Source organism: Simochromis diagramma, unplaced genomic scaffold (assembly GCF_900408965.1).
Source record: "Simochromis diagramma unplaced genomic scaffold, fSimDia1.1 OVJJ01000171.1, whole genome shotgun sequence".
In the NCBI taxonomy this organism is placed as follows: Eukaryota; Metazoa; Chordata; class Actinopteri; order Cichliformes; family Cichlidae; genus Simochromis; species Simochromis diagramma.
In genome coordinates this window covers 1,185,599-1,199,289 of record NW_024387222.1, presented here as the reverse complement: position 1 = coordinate 1,199,289, position 13,691 = coordinate 1,185,599, and the positions used below count along the sequence as shown (strand labels likewise).

The window sequence follows — 13,691 nt, the reverse complement described above, 5'->3', positions numbered from 1 at the left end:
CCCAAACTACAAATGTGTGTGCGCCATAAGAGCAAAAAAAGGAGTGACTGAATGTGTGTGTGTGCAAAGATGCAGCTGTCATGCATGCTTTCTGCATGTGTGTGTGTGCATGTGCGTGAAATAAATAGCAGTTTGACAGAGCGACAAAGAGTGCTGCATAGTGTGTGTGTGAGCTGTCACGACTGAATGCCACTGAGGGCAACACACACACAGACACACACAGAAAGGGGTCCTTTTCTATCGCTACAAATAATGAAAACACACGAGTGGAGCAGCAATTTTCTGCAATAAAAAACCAATGATGTGAGCAGTGCAAACGGTGAAATAAAGCACACTATGGCTGCGTGTGTGTGTGTCTGTGTGTGTGTGGGGGGGGGGGATTGGGGTGACAGGTCAGGTGGCAACAGCAAATCACAGCTGCACTTCCCAGGAAGCGGCAAAATGTGTGTGTCAAAGAGAAAAAGCAGCGTGTCAGGGCAGGAAGAGGAAAAGCGAAAGTGTGTGTGCGCGTGTGTGTGTGAGAGACGCGAGAGTAGTAGTGAGGAAGGGAAAGCGCACCAAAGCTGCGTGCTGTGTGTGCGCCCGTGTGTGTGTTGGCGTTTGTGACAAATAAATAGCAGCCAGAGAGCAAGCGAGCGTGCTCTGATTCGGAGACTGGCAGCATGACTGACTGATCCCTGCATCCATATCATAGGATTAAAAAGCCTGACACGGCGCAGATACAATAGCGGCAAAATATGAGACAAAAAAAGTCGGTCAATGGAAAAGGAAATGTGATTATGAACCAGAACAGGCGAGAGGGAGATAATATTAAAAAAAGAAAAGGAGAAAAAATCCTGACACACTTTCAGCGGGAGCGCACGGTGCAGCGGCGGGGAGGAGGTGGATTTTAAGGCTGTCACCGGGCAGTATAGAGGAAGGAGGAAGAGGAGGAGCCGCTGCCAAATACGAGCCTCTCCAATGATTTCCAAGAGCCAAGACACACTTCAGTCACACTGTCAGGGATGTGGTGGAGGGTGAAACCTGCCCAAATTCAGTTTACACACCTGTTCGCCTAAGCCTGACAGAAATCTTCCTCCTGTACGTCCTTCAGACTGCAGGGAGTCACATGAGGACAGCAGGGAAAGCTGCAAAACAAACACAACTACGCCTTTTTAGAGATATTTTCTCAACTGAAGGGGGGCCATGGGGCGGGGGGAAGGGGGTCACAGGTCAAAATGGCTTTTTAATTTCCAACCACGTCACCCGCGTTAGGTCTGAAGCGGCATGCGAGCCGGCTGCATCCAATTATTCATGATTTTATGTAACGGGGCTTGGGGTAGGAAATTAGGTCGGGGAACATCGTGAACACAGGCTGGGCGAACTTGGAGAAGTTTGACTACAAGAAGAAGGAACAGCTGCCACGTCCACGGGCGTACGCGGGACTTTTTTAGAATGGGGGGCACAAAGGAAATAAAAATATTTCACACTCGTGTTCAGTCCTGAGCCATGATACAGACATTTATTTTAAAGGAAGAAAACTAGTGTGCAAAGAAGCAAAACCAGTATGAAAAGCCTTAAATTACACTGCAAAATATACTCCCAGTACCTACATACAGACCACTCACTGTGCTGAACGACATGCATCATAATATTAGATCATAATGGTGTGCAGACTTTAATGTTGCAGCTGGATATGATTTTCTGTACCTATATGCTGCTGGGGGTGTTATTCAAAATATTATAGCACCAAATATGAGTAGATTTATATTTTTAAATCTGCAGCAGCCCTCTGAAGCTTTAAAACAAAGCCTAGAGCACAAAGTGCAACACAAGCATCCAAAATATAGCTGTTTGATTTGGTTTTATATAAAACCCACCAACAAACATCTTTCTGTAAAAAAAATACTTTTAAACAGTATTTTTTAAGTGTGGTTTAATTTTCCCAAGCTTACAATTAATTTTAATAATCAAACATCCCAATTTTCTGTTAACTAAGGTTAAAAGGGGAACTCTGTGCCTTGATTGCAAGTGCGGTAAATCCTGCAAAGGCTCATTCTGAGATTTTTTTTTTAAGGAGAAATCGTTAAATAAATTGAAAGTTTATTAAATGTGCACTCAAGTAAAGTATCTGAGTACATGCACTAAGTTACATTAGACCGCAGGACCTGTGGGGTCGAGGCACTGATATTTGAGGGGGGCTGGTGCCACCCCACGCCCCTCATGTGGATACCCTCCTGGCCGTGTCACATACGGGGCATGCAGGCAGTCCCGGTGAGTAAACGGGCGCTAATAAAGCCGGTTTCCCCGCACGGTCGGGCGGCAGCAGTGACCTAGTCTGTCAGCAAACACACGGCGCTGGATGTAAATACACCGAGCGCGTATTTGCAAAATTATGCAAAAAACGCACACATTTCTGCTTAACCGGAGTAAAAGCAGTTCAATATCAACGCGGATCCTTATAAATGCAGTTTAAAAACACAATTGTGCAAAAAGAACAAACACTGACGGCGTTTCCCGTGGAAAAGCCGAGCGCTGTGGATTCTGGCAGCCTGAAACCAGTAGAAAACCAGTCTGCCATTAACTGGCACGAAGTCAGCGTCTGTCCACCAAACAGGCAACCCGTCCTCGGAACCGGCCCGGCCCAAAAGCCCCTCTTAAACTACTTCAGCCTCACATTTGAACACGTTTAAAGCACCGAGCGGAAAACTGTTTAATACCAAAGTAAACGGCAGTTCGCTTCAACCTGCGACCGCCAAACAGTTCGCTCATCGGCGGTGAAAACAGCCCGAAAAGACGATCTAACGGTAAAGACAGTTCGGTGAAAGGCAAGTATAAAGCGGAAAAGCTGGGAAAGTGTCGGTAAAGCAGCGGGAAGCGGCTCTCCGCAAACGGGCAGCGTGTTTCTGTGCACCCCGCTGACGGCGGCTTCACCTCAGATGACCCAACCAGCCAGACTGGCTGTCTGCTAGCTAGCCCCGTTTGAACCTAACCTACAGCGGGCAACAACAACACTTGAGCCGACTCTTTAACCGCACTGTCATCGGCTCCGCGGAGACCGAGGCGCCGACAAAAAGCGGATTTATCCTCCACTCGGGTCCGCGGAGCAACGCTGTAACTCGGAGGGGAAGACGGGAGAGAGGAGGGGGAGAGGGAGGCAGCCAAAACAAATGCGTTTCCCGACATGAAAGCACAACATCCAGAGACGGGCAGCCACGTTTCCCGCTGCTGTGTGCGGGGAACGGCTAAAGCTAAAGCTCTTAGCTCCGCCGGGTCGCCCGTCATTAGCAGGGGCTAACTGGCTAACGGCTAGCCCCAATGGCTAATAAATTTATTATGTGCACTTTCACCGGGGGTGGAGGGGGGACGGCAAAAGTTGGCTACTAGAAGAAAAAAAAAACAACGCGAACCGGGTGACATTCACTTGTCTCACAACTATCCTCAAATACACCCGGAGAGCAGTCACCCCGCAACTAAAGTTACCTGACAGCCAGGTGTCTAAGTATTTCCATCCCAGCCGGGCTGCCGAGGAGATCCGCGGGGTGAGAGCGCCGTGGTTCCCACTCCGAGAGGCTGTGATGGAGGGGGACGGTCGCTAGCAGCAGCCGCAGCAGCAACAGCAGCAGCCTGGGCAGAGAGAGGGAGCCAGGCGGCTAGTCTGCCTGCAACCAAGCCGCTTTAATAACTTCACTTTTGCGGTCACTTTGGTCAAAATTTATCCCCGCGAGTAAAAGAACGAGAAGTTTCCCTCGTGTCCTACCTGTGTGGAGTCTGTGGCTGCACGGTGCGACAGGCTGGAAGTTGATTATTCCCAGAGATCCAGAGTGGAGCGGTGCGGGGCGCATATAGCTAGCGCTGGGTACAGTAAAGATTGTAGCATAGCTAACCTAAAGACAACAGTAGAGAGGAGAAAAAAAAGCCTGCTCGTTGCTCATAGGGGGGATCGACGACAAAAACCACATGATCTTTTACGTCAGCATATATTTGCATAGGATGCCAAATTTATGTTCGGTGTCCAGGTGACGTGAAAATGTACAGAAAAGTTGGACCGCGACGCTGCCGGACTCTGGCACGGCGGAGAGGGCGCGACCACGCGGCGGCCATGCACCCCCCGAGCGTGCCCCCCTCCTGCAGCGGCTCAGCCTCAGCACCCCGGCAGCAGGCAGGCACCACCTATACATCCACACACACGCTCTCTCACACACACTCACACACCTGTGGTCCTCTGCACCGACTTTATTCTCATTTTAATCCACTTTCCTGCACTCTTACCCTCACGCCCGCTCACACACACCATCACCGGACTCGTCCCCGTCTCGTGTGTGACATGTTCGTGATTGTGACACCGTGCAGCTCTGATCTCTGTGAATTCTCCTAAACTCGGAGAAAATGTTGCAAAAGTTCGCTTTCATGAACCCACGACATGTAAATAAAAATGTAAAATCTAAAATAAAAGCGATGTGAGCGGGAACAAAACCCACGGCGCTCGGGTGTTTCTGTGACACCTGTTTGATCCTGGAGCTGACCCGCTCACAGCACCGTGCTCACGTGCGGCTGGAGCATCAGCACCCACCTGTTCAACCTGGGCTCATTTAAAGGGAGTTTCGGTGGGATCAGGAGGGCGAGAGTGCGTGGGAGTGGAAGGAAAAGTTTATCCACGATCACCACACTGCATCGCGCTCGTGCATTTTGATAAATGGGCTTGTCGTACCTGATCAGATGCAATAAACGTGGAGACGAGCCCTCGCGCTTGTGCGAAAACGTGACGGACAGCGACACCAACAGGCGGGTTTAGGAAGCACACCCTGCCTGCTCCCACCGGTGGTTATGTGTAGGTGAGTTATGCGATCGGTTTATGAGGACTTGGGTGATTTAGTGACCTTTGACCTCTGTGATAATATGTGCAACGTCACCAATCAAACATCCTGAGTGTAAGTTTATGATCGGCTCTGATTCCTGGCTCCTTATCAGTGCTGATAAAACCATTTTAATGCCAAATCTCAGTCTGTTCACTTAAAACAGAAAGAAAGAGCGACTGCTTTTCAGGCTAAAAGAACAAATTATTAACGCGTTCTTATCCATAAGGTCAAAGGTCAAGTATAAAAAGCAGCTGCAGGAGAAACTGAATTGTAATGTCTTTGATGTTCATTTATTTTGTTTATTTAATTTTCAATTTTCATCATTTTCTTGAATTACTCGACCTTTTAATATACAGTATGTTTCTTGTTAATTAGCATTTTTAACAGTTTTATAGTTTTTTTATAATTTAAAAATTATTACACCTTACTTTGCATTTCACATGAATTGTGCTCATTTAAATGATCAGCCTCTCAGGCCTCTGCAGAGATGAATTTCTATGTTTTATTCAACCCATTCATGCAATTTTATTCCTTTTTATTTATTTTTCTGGCTATATCTTAATATTAAACATTCATCATATATCAGATCCTCTATTCCTTGTGAATTTCTGCGATTTTATTATATTTTACTTCCATTGTTTAAATATATTTTGGCTTTTTTAGCCTTTATTAGACCACGATAGGGGAGAAAATTCAGGAAAACTGGGAGAAAGACACTAATTAAATGGCCTCAGCGCAGAGTTGAACCCATGACGCTGCTTTATGGCAGATGGATACCTGCACTACCCAGAGAACTGAAACATTTATTAGCTCACATTTTTATCTGTGTTTTAATATCATGAATTAATACAAATTTTGTGTCTTAGTATCAGCTCGTGCCTGTGAATACTGTGGGCACTGATGAATAAATAACGTTTGATTGATGCGCTGCCCTGCAAAAGGTGGACTCTCTCTTACAGCATGTTTTTTGTTTCAGGTGTATTTCAGTTTATTTCATTTTTATCAGCCGGTTTCTTAATTAACCCTGCCCCCGTTCAGTCCTCTCCGGTGAAGGGCTGCAGCTGTCTGCCTGCCGGTCGGGTTGTTATCAAAACTCACATTCCCTGTGCCGTGAAGTACGCTGCTTATTTCGCGGCCCCGCCCCCTTTTCTGCTGTGTTGTTCAGATGCATTTAAGGACGAGCTGCTGGAAATAATAGAGGGCCTTCAGAGCAGGATCGATGCCACAGCCTGCGCCATCTTCTGCAACTGGAAGCTCTCGCCAGCGTCTCCAGAATACACAATCAGGTAATGTTGCCAGGCAAAAGTGCCAGCTCTAACCAATAAGCAGAGTTTTGGTCAACATTGCTTAGCAACAAAAGTTAAAAACTGAACCAGTCAAGGCTCAAAATAGTCTTTAAAATAGTAATCAAGCACCGTCAGTGTCACAAATTTCAGCAGATAAAAAGCTTTGGAGACAAGAATCGTCCGGCTGGAACACCAAATAACAGGAAACGTTTGTCTCCTGCTGCGATGGAGCCATTCTCACCGCAGACATTCATTTCACGTTTATTAAAGATTACAGCACTCTTCTTCACCTTCCGGACGCTTAATGTACAGATGTGCCAAAGCCGGACGTGCAGCTGCATCTTTTCCTTCCCTCTGGGTGTCACCGTGGCTCTTCTGCCTCTCGGTTTGTGGATTTGAAGCCAAATTTATTTTCCAGCAATGAAAATTATTCAGTTATTCCATAGAACCCCTCGGCCTCTACCAGGCAGGAAAATGCCAAAAACTGCAGTTCCTCCGATGACCACTGGAGGCCTCAGAGACACAGCAGTCCCCACAGAGCCCCATAATGCTAACACTGAATCACTGATTCACAGTGATTGTTTGAGAAGGAAGTTATCAAAGCAAATGTGTGAGGACTCCCAATGGATGAAAACTTCACCCTCTCTCCAAATGTGCTCACCTGTGGCTCTGTAAAACAACACGGCAGCAGCAAAATACTTCAGAGTAACCAACTGGTGATGTCACAGTGGGCACAGCCATCTTTCATATACAGTCTGTGACCCTCCCGTGCCTACAACACGTTTGAAACGGTGACCTTCACACAGAGAAAAGAGAGAAGTCCGCTTTGGCGACCCACAACTTCCAAAACCAAAAGAGCAAGCGGAGCCGAACAAAACCGCAGGAAGCACTTATTTTTGTTTCAATTCACATCAAGCAGGTGGGCATTTGAATAATGCAGCCACAAAAAACAGGAAAAACTGTGACACACCCTGGGAGAGAATTTGCATATCATTGTGGTCAGAATTAAAATTCATGTAAAAGGAAAAAAAGTCTTTTTAAACGTGTGGATCAGAAATACAAAGGCGTGCTCTCACCAACAGTCACAAAAGTCCAAATAAAACCGATGCAAACTTTCAAAGCGCACATGAAACGGTGAAAAAGGTTTTTTTGTCTCGTGACAGAAGCGCTCACGACCTCTGGACTCTTTCCTGCAATTAATCAAATGAAGCCGACTGAAAAAGAAAAAATAAAGTCATTATTTGGTTCACAGTTCAGTACTTGGTGTGTGTGTGAGTGTGTGTCTGTGTGTGTGAGGGCTGTGGATTAAACATCAGGCAGTCAGTTTACTGTACCATAAAAGTGATAGGGCCTAATTACAGGGTTTATATTAATAACTTATGTTGAAGTAATAGGAAACAAACACACTGATATCTCCTGCATGACCAAACACTCACTTAATAGTTTGATTAAAATGTGAAAAAGAGCCTGGTGAGAGTGAGGATGGAGGGAAATGAGCGTAAATGCTTGCAGACGGCTCTCAGTGTGCCGTTAAAGGGCCGGTTAAGTTTTACAGTGCGAGCGCACACTTAATGCGATCAATAGCAGTGACTCAGCATCGCTTCCACCAGCTGCGCCAGCTTTCCTCCAGAAACCTCTGAGACGAGGGTGCTGGAAGGGTGTGGACGGTCTCAGGGTTACACAACCTACACACACTCTACAGACAAGTTACTCACACACAATCTACACCCGCTACACACATGTTACACACACACATGTGCTACAGACACAGAAACACAGCTCACCGGCTTCGTCTGACATTAAAGGTAGAGTCTGTATCCCAGTCAGACGCAGGCGTGGGGCACTTGTTTTTTAAAATGACAACTGCACAGTGAACAGTTGGACTACAATGTGACACACACACACACACACACACACACACACACACACACACACACACACACACACACACACACACACACACACACACACACAGTTCATTGATTCCCTGTTTTAAACTCCATGAGATTATTTTATTAAAAGCTGTTTACAAACCCAGAAGGCCTGCAGTTGTTCACAAATAATGATCATATTCATGAATATATATTATTCTCTCTGTTTTTATTACTTGCTCGGTCTTCGTTAGCTTGTGGTCCCAAGTCTGGATAAATGGGGTGGTTGTGTTGTGTCAGCGAGGGCATCGGGCAGCATGTGGTTTCATGTCTGTGGCGACCGCCTGGAGCAGCAGGTGAAAGTGTGGCCACACGAAAAGAAGGTAAGTGGACTTCCTTTGGTTCATAAAGGTGTTTCACTCCATCCAGAGGTTTCCTCAAGTCTAGAACAACTGATGAAGAGTCCCAGGTAACCTCATAGTCATCCTCAGGGTGGTCGACCCTCACTGATCATGTGACACGCGTCACTGCAAACCACACGAGGACGTTCGGGCCGCTCATCGGTCAGATGTTTCTGGGCAGGATGAAGGTGCTGTGCTCTGAGAGCATCGAGAAATGTGTTCATTTCATCCCAGAAGGCAAAACATACGAGACTATGAAAGATTTTCAGCTCACATTTGCATCATATACGTGTACGAAACCTAATCAAAGACATTTTATCTTCAATTCAATTTCTACTATCAAACTTTAGAATTTGACCAACCAATGATTGGTTGTTTTTTTTTCCGTCACACTTCTTCTTCTTCTTTCTTTGACTGCACTTCCTTCCTCTGCACATGTCCAAAGCCATCTTAGGCTCTCGAGCTTCGCCTCCAGGGTACCTGAGCTGTTTCAAATGTTGTCTGTAATGTTCATGGTGATGAGCTTCATGACTGAAGCTGCTGGAGCTTTAACCTGCGAGTGTCTGACGCTGACACACAGCAAACAGGACCATCATGGATCTGTAAATCTGTGGTAATGGTTCCCATGTCTCTGCTCCGGTCCAAGTACCACAGATTTTATCATGAGACAGTAAACATGAGGCCACGGAGACGTTACTACACATGCACCCTCGCAGGTATGACAGGAAGTATAACAGTGGTGAATATCACACGTATTACTGGAACTGAAAACTACGACTGAAACAGGAGCTCCTGTTGGAATATTTATTCTATCCAAAGACAGGCTGCATGTTATCGTCATTAAAAAGACTAAACTAACTGTGACTCTATCAGGAACTAATAACAGCTGAACTGAAACGAGTGACACACGGAGTGTGGAGCGGCCCGGCCGGCTCTCAGAGCGTGCTCAGGAAATCATCTATTTGTTTGTGATCATGGAGTCTGCAGGTTTTTCATGCTGTTCTGCACATCTGTGTGATTTGTTTCAATATTTGCAGGAGTCTGTCACACAGAGACACACAACCACACCCACAGGTGATGCAGAGTGACCAGTTACCCACCAGTTTTGACTGTGGGGGGAAGGACGCTGTATTTAAATGAAATCTGAAGATCTGTGATGACTCCAGCACCTCCAGTTTGCGCCTGTGGAGACGAATCGGTGCATTAGAGGTTGCGTCTGCTTCATGAAACTGTGCTGAGGGCCCTCTGTGGAGTAAACAGCACCGCAGCCTGTTTAAGGAGAGCGCGGCACACCTGCTCCTCATCACTTGTTGTCGTCCTGCAGTATTATAGAGAGCGGTCCTGCTCTACCAGGTTATTATAGCAGTGGAAGCTCACTCGTGTTCCTCAGCCTGTGAGGAAACCTGCTGCACACCCTCTGAGTTTGTCAGTAAAATCCTTGACTGAGCCTTCATGTCTGCTTTTCTGAATCCAGCTGTTTGTGTTGTGTTCACGACGGAGGGACGGATGCATGTATCCTAACTAACGAGGGGGCTGTGTCCCCAGCATCCCCCTGAAATCTCTGTCTGTACTTATTGGCTTTCCTACCTGAGCACAGCCAGCCGTGGACTGCGTGACCTGGATGTGGTCGATGGGTACATACTGAGCAGCTTCCTGAACAATTCCCTCGGCATGAAGGCGCTGGCTGAGGCTGAGGGGCCGTAATATCCACAGCAGCGCTGAAGCCCTGCCACACTGCAGTGCTCGCATCTTCTGCAGAAAGCGTTCGTCTTCACTGTCAGGCTCATTAGTGTTCAGCATGAAAACATGCGACAGCATTAAAATAAAAGGTTTATCGTTTAGGAAGTTAGTCATATGTCAGGCAGGTGAGTTTTTATTCATTTATGGAGCGAGATAAAAAAGCTGGAAGGACCACCAACACATCAGGATTCATTCTCAGCATCAACGTCCCTGCAAAACACTCTCAGCTGTCTGTCTGTGTTTATCAGACATAAAGCAACCTCCACCCAGAGATTACCTTCATAGTTTCCATTAAATCTGTGGAGATTAGGCATAAATCTCACTAATGTTTCAGAGGATGCGTCGCGTGTGGTTTTATCCTCGTGTTCCAAACTGTGCCTGGCGTAGTGGCCTGCGTGCCGAGTGTGATCTATGGAGGTTCTAGGAGCTTCTGGCTCCGGGCTCTGCTCGCTCTGACTTTGCTGACTTTGTGTCTCAGGCAGAAAGTCAAAACCTTTTCAGAGGGCCAGGAGCCAAAACGGCTGCAAAACGCTGCTTTACAAAAACAGCGAACAACAGCCGCTGCAGCTCCAGATGGAGGCTTTCAAAGTCACCTCCACTCTGAAAAGAACATGTAATCGCCAGCTTGTGTAATTGTGCATTCATGTGGCATGCTGAATAATTGGAAACTGAATTTGTGACTGGGAAATTTCTCATAAAAAATCTCCAAACAGAAAAACAAAATCAGCTGCCGACTCAAAAACATGGTGGGTGAAATGCAAATACTCCGTTATTAACAAGAAAACTTTGACTAAAAGTACTGTTTGTAAATTATTATTTTTTTATACTTTCCAAAATGAACAAAATCTATGAACAGAATTTGACTTTACGTCCAACTCACCTGTGCGCTGTACTGAAGAGATATCAGGTGAAGTTAAACTAGGTCTGAGCTGTACTTTTGTGTAATACCACTTTCTACCACAAGGGATTTTTTTAACCTTTAACCTTTATTTAACTGGACAGATTATTACAAACACATTGATCTGATGATGATAGTCTGCAAAAGGTAAAACCTGATGAGGAAATGAGGGACTATCAAAAGTTAAAGGTGGTCAAATGCTGCCCCCTGGTGGTGATGGGTCTAGTTACATTTTGCAGAGGAAACAAAGTAGCTCTAATGGTGATGTTCCCTGTACGTCAGTCTTCTTAGCCTACATTTAATTTATGAAATAGTAATGGTTGTGTGGTTACAATAATCCCGATAACAGGTCAGGTAAACAATTAAACTCCTCATGCCATCTTTGTAACATCCATGTTCATTTAAAACAACACAAATGACACAAACGCAGAGAGACAGCTGTGGAAACCCGATGATCCGAGGAGCCTGTGAATGCAGCGTTATTGTGTTTTCTTATTAATGAACTAAACCAGACATGGAGTGATCGTTGATCCCTGTCAGGTTTCTTTATATGTTCCAGTGTGACCAGATCATGTGATTGGAGATGTGTGCAGTAAAAAGGTAAGACTTTGGTGTGTTTTTGTGTCACGCTGTAATAAATAAATGTATACATATGATGGACCGGTGAGCTGTGCAGGGCGTGACAGCAGGGATGGACGCCATCCTTTCAGCAAGAAAATGGATCAAAGGATAAAGAACAAGTGAATAAAGGTAAACAGGTACATAAACTAAAGCTAAAGTGAACTGAATATAAAACCAAGTTTATTATTAGAGCTGAAACGCCCTCTGATTCAAATATTACAAAAACATGAGAGAGAATAATCGCAGCACTTCATCAGTGAGACAATCACAGGACGAGGTTCAGGTGAGTCCGCCTCCTGCCTCGTCTTCGGTTTATTTTCTGGAGGAAATTTTCTCGTTTCAGTTTTCATTTTTGGTTTTATGTTATATTGCTTTACACACATTTACATTTACAAACATATTTACACATTAATATAATACATTTATGAAAGATGTCTGCAGGTTCGTAGTGATCGCGGCTGTCAGAAGTCAAATGGACGTCTTTGTGGTTCATGAAGACGCGTCAGCTCTCTAACAGCTGATCAGGAGTCCTGGGTGTGAGCCGTCCACGCAGAGGTGCTGCTGACAGTCGTTCACCCAGCCTGCAACCAGGTGAGTCCAATCAGCCAAAGTGTGAATCAGCATGTGGACCGTCATGACCCACAGGACCACAGTGGGAATTCACTGTGATACACTTAAGGTCACATGGCCACGGTAAGAGTTCATGGAAACACCTGAGACTGTGATCCAGGTGCAGAGTACTCCACAGACACATGCCACAGCGAGGACAACCACACCCCCAGGACACCTTCACCTGTCTCATCAGTGCACAGACAGGATAGTGACTCACATTTAAATGGTTCACCTGGAACGAACCTCACTGAAGAGGTGGTGGTCTGTGACACCAACAACACAGCTGTTTCAGTCCACACTGTGACCCGTGAGACTTCAATAAGTGAGCTGTCAGCTTTTACAGATAAAGATGAGAGTAACAGAGAGGGAACAACAGGGAACTAACAAAGGTAAGGGAACATAAACTACGGTGCTGACTGAGGGCTATGGAGCTTCAGCATGAATCCCATCTAAAAGGAAAACCTTGACCCCACAAACACTCTAAACCCTGGACCGACCCGGGAACCTTGAAGTCAAGAATCTCAAAGGAGCCTTAAACTCACTGAAGACTCAAACTGAAGACCTTTTCTGTATATTTTGATAGTTTCAGGTGGTTTTGACTGTATTTATCAGTTATTGAAGCTAACTTTGATAACCTTGCTGCAGACTGGTCTGTGGGTCACACACACAGGCTGGTTTTACCTTCGTCACGCTGTGCGTGGACGTGCTGCCGATCAGCATCTGGACATGTCGTCTTCATTAATTAGGAGCCTCATAATTTCTAACAGGAAGTATTTTTGTTGGAAAATCAACACGACAAACATGACTCGATCAATCCCGACACTTTCTCATCTTGCAGGTCGAACAGTATCCACACCGGAGTTTGTCGATGGCGCTGGCACTAAACGCCAGAGCAGAGGAAACCGAAATGAAACAGAAAAGCCGGTTTTTCTCCATCGTGATTTCCACATTTCTGAGCGTGATCTCTGACTGCAGCTGTATTAATGTTTAATGTCAGCGGTTTAATGGCAGCCACCTGGAGAATCTGCATTCATCTCCACGAATTCAGCGCTCACATAACCGAGGGAGCGGGAGCACACATTCATTAACATTTTTGGGGCTGATTTCCCTGAATTTTGGTTACTTCTTGGCTTAATGAGCATCGGTGGAGAAACGTCGCCTGTTCCCCGACTCTGAATGTGAAATATGGAGTTTGCTGTTTGCAGGCTGACGCTGGTTTCCTGCACAATGAGCGCAGCTGATGGACAGTTCACTGGTCTGGTTTTATTTCCCAACAAAGGGAACAAACACTTGACATGTGAGTCATTATTTCACAAAGTGGAATGCTAAACGAGCACGAGTCACTGCAGAACGATATTAGCAAAATAAACAGAGTCTGAAGCATAAAGCTCATTAACACAGAGAACAAAGTGTTGCTGCTCATC

General features: G+C 45.8%; 1 protein-coding gene across 4 annotated transcripts in view; it reads right to left on the bottom strand.

The window, feature by feature from the left end:
- LOC120746619 (zinc fingers and homeoboxes protein 2-like) overlaps window positions 1-4,045 on the bottom strand; it is a 122,126-nt gene extending 118,081 nt beyond the window's left edge. For 2 of the 4 annotated variants that reach the window (XR_005698887.1, XM_040052042.1), the window contains exon 1: window positions 3,740-4,045. The gene's annotated coding sequence lies outside the window, so the exon portion shown is untranslated. Of the gene's footprint in view, window positions 1-3,462; window positions 3,642-3,739 lie in introns of all 4 variants that reach the window. The other 2 variants (XM_040052043.1, XM_040052044.1) reach the window with 2 other exon arrangements.
- Window positions 4,046-13,691: the final 9,646 nt, after the last annotated feature.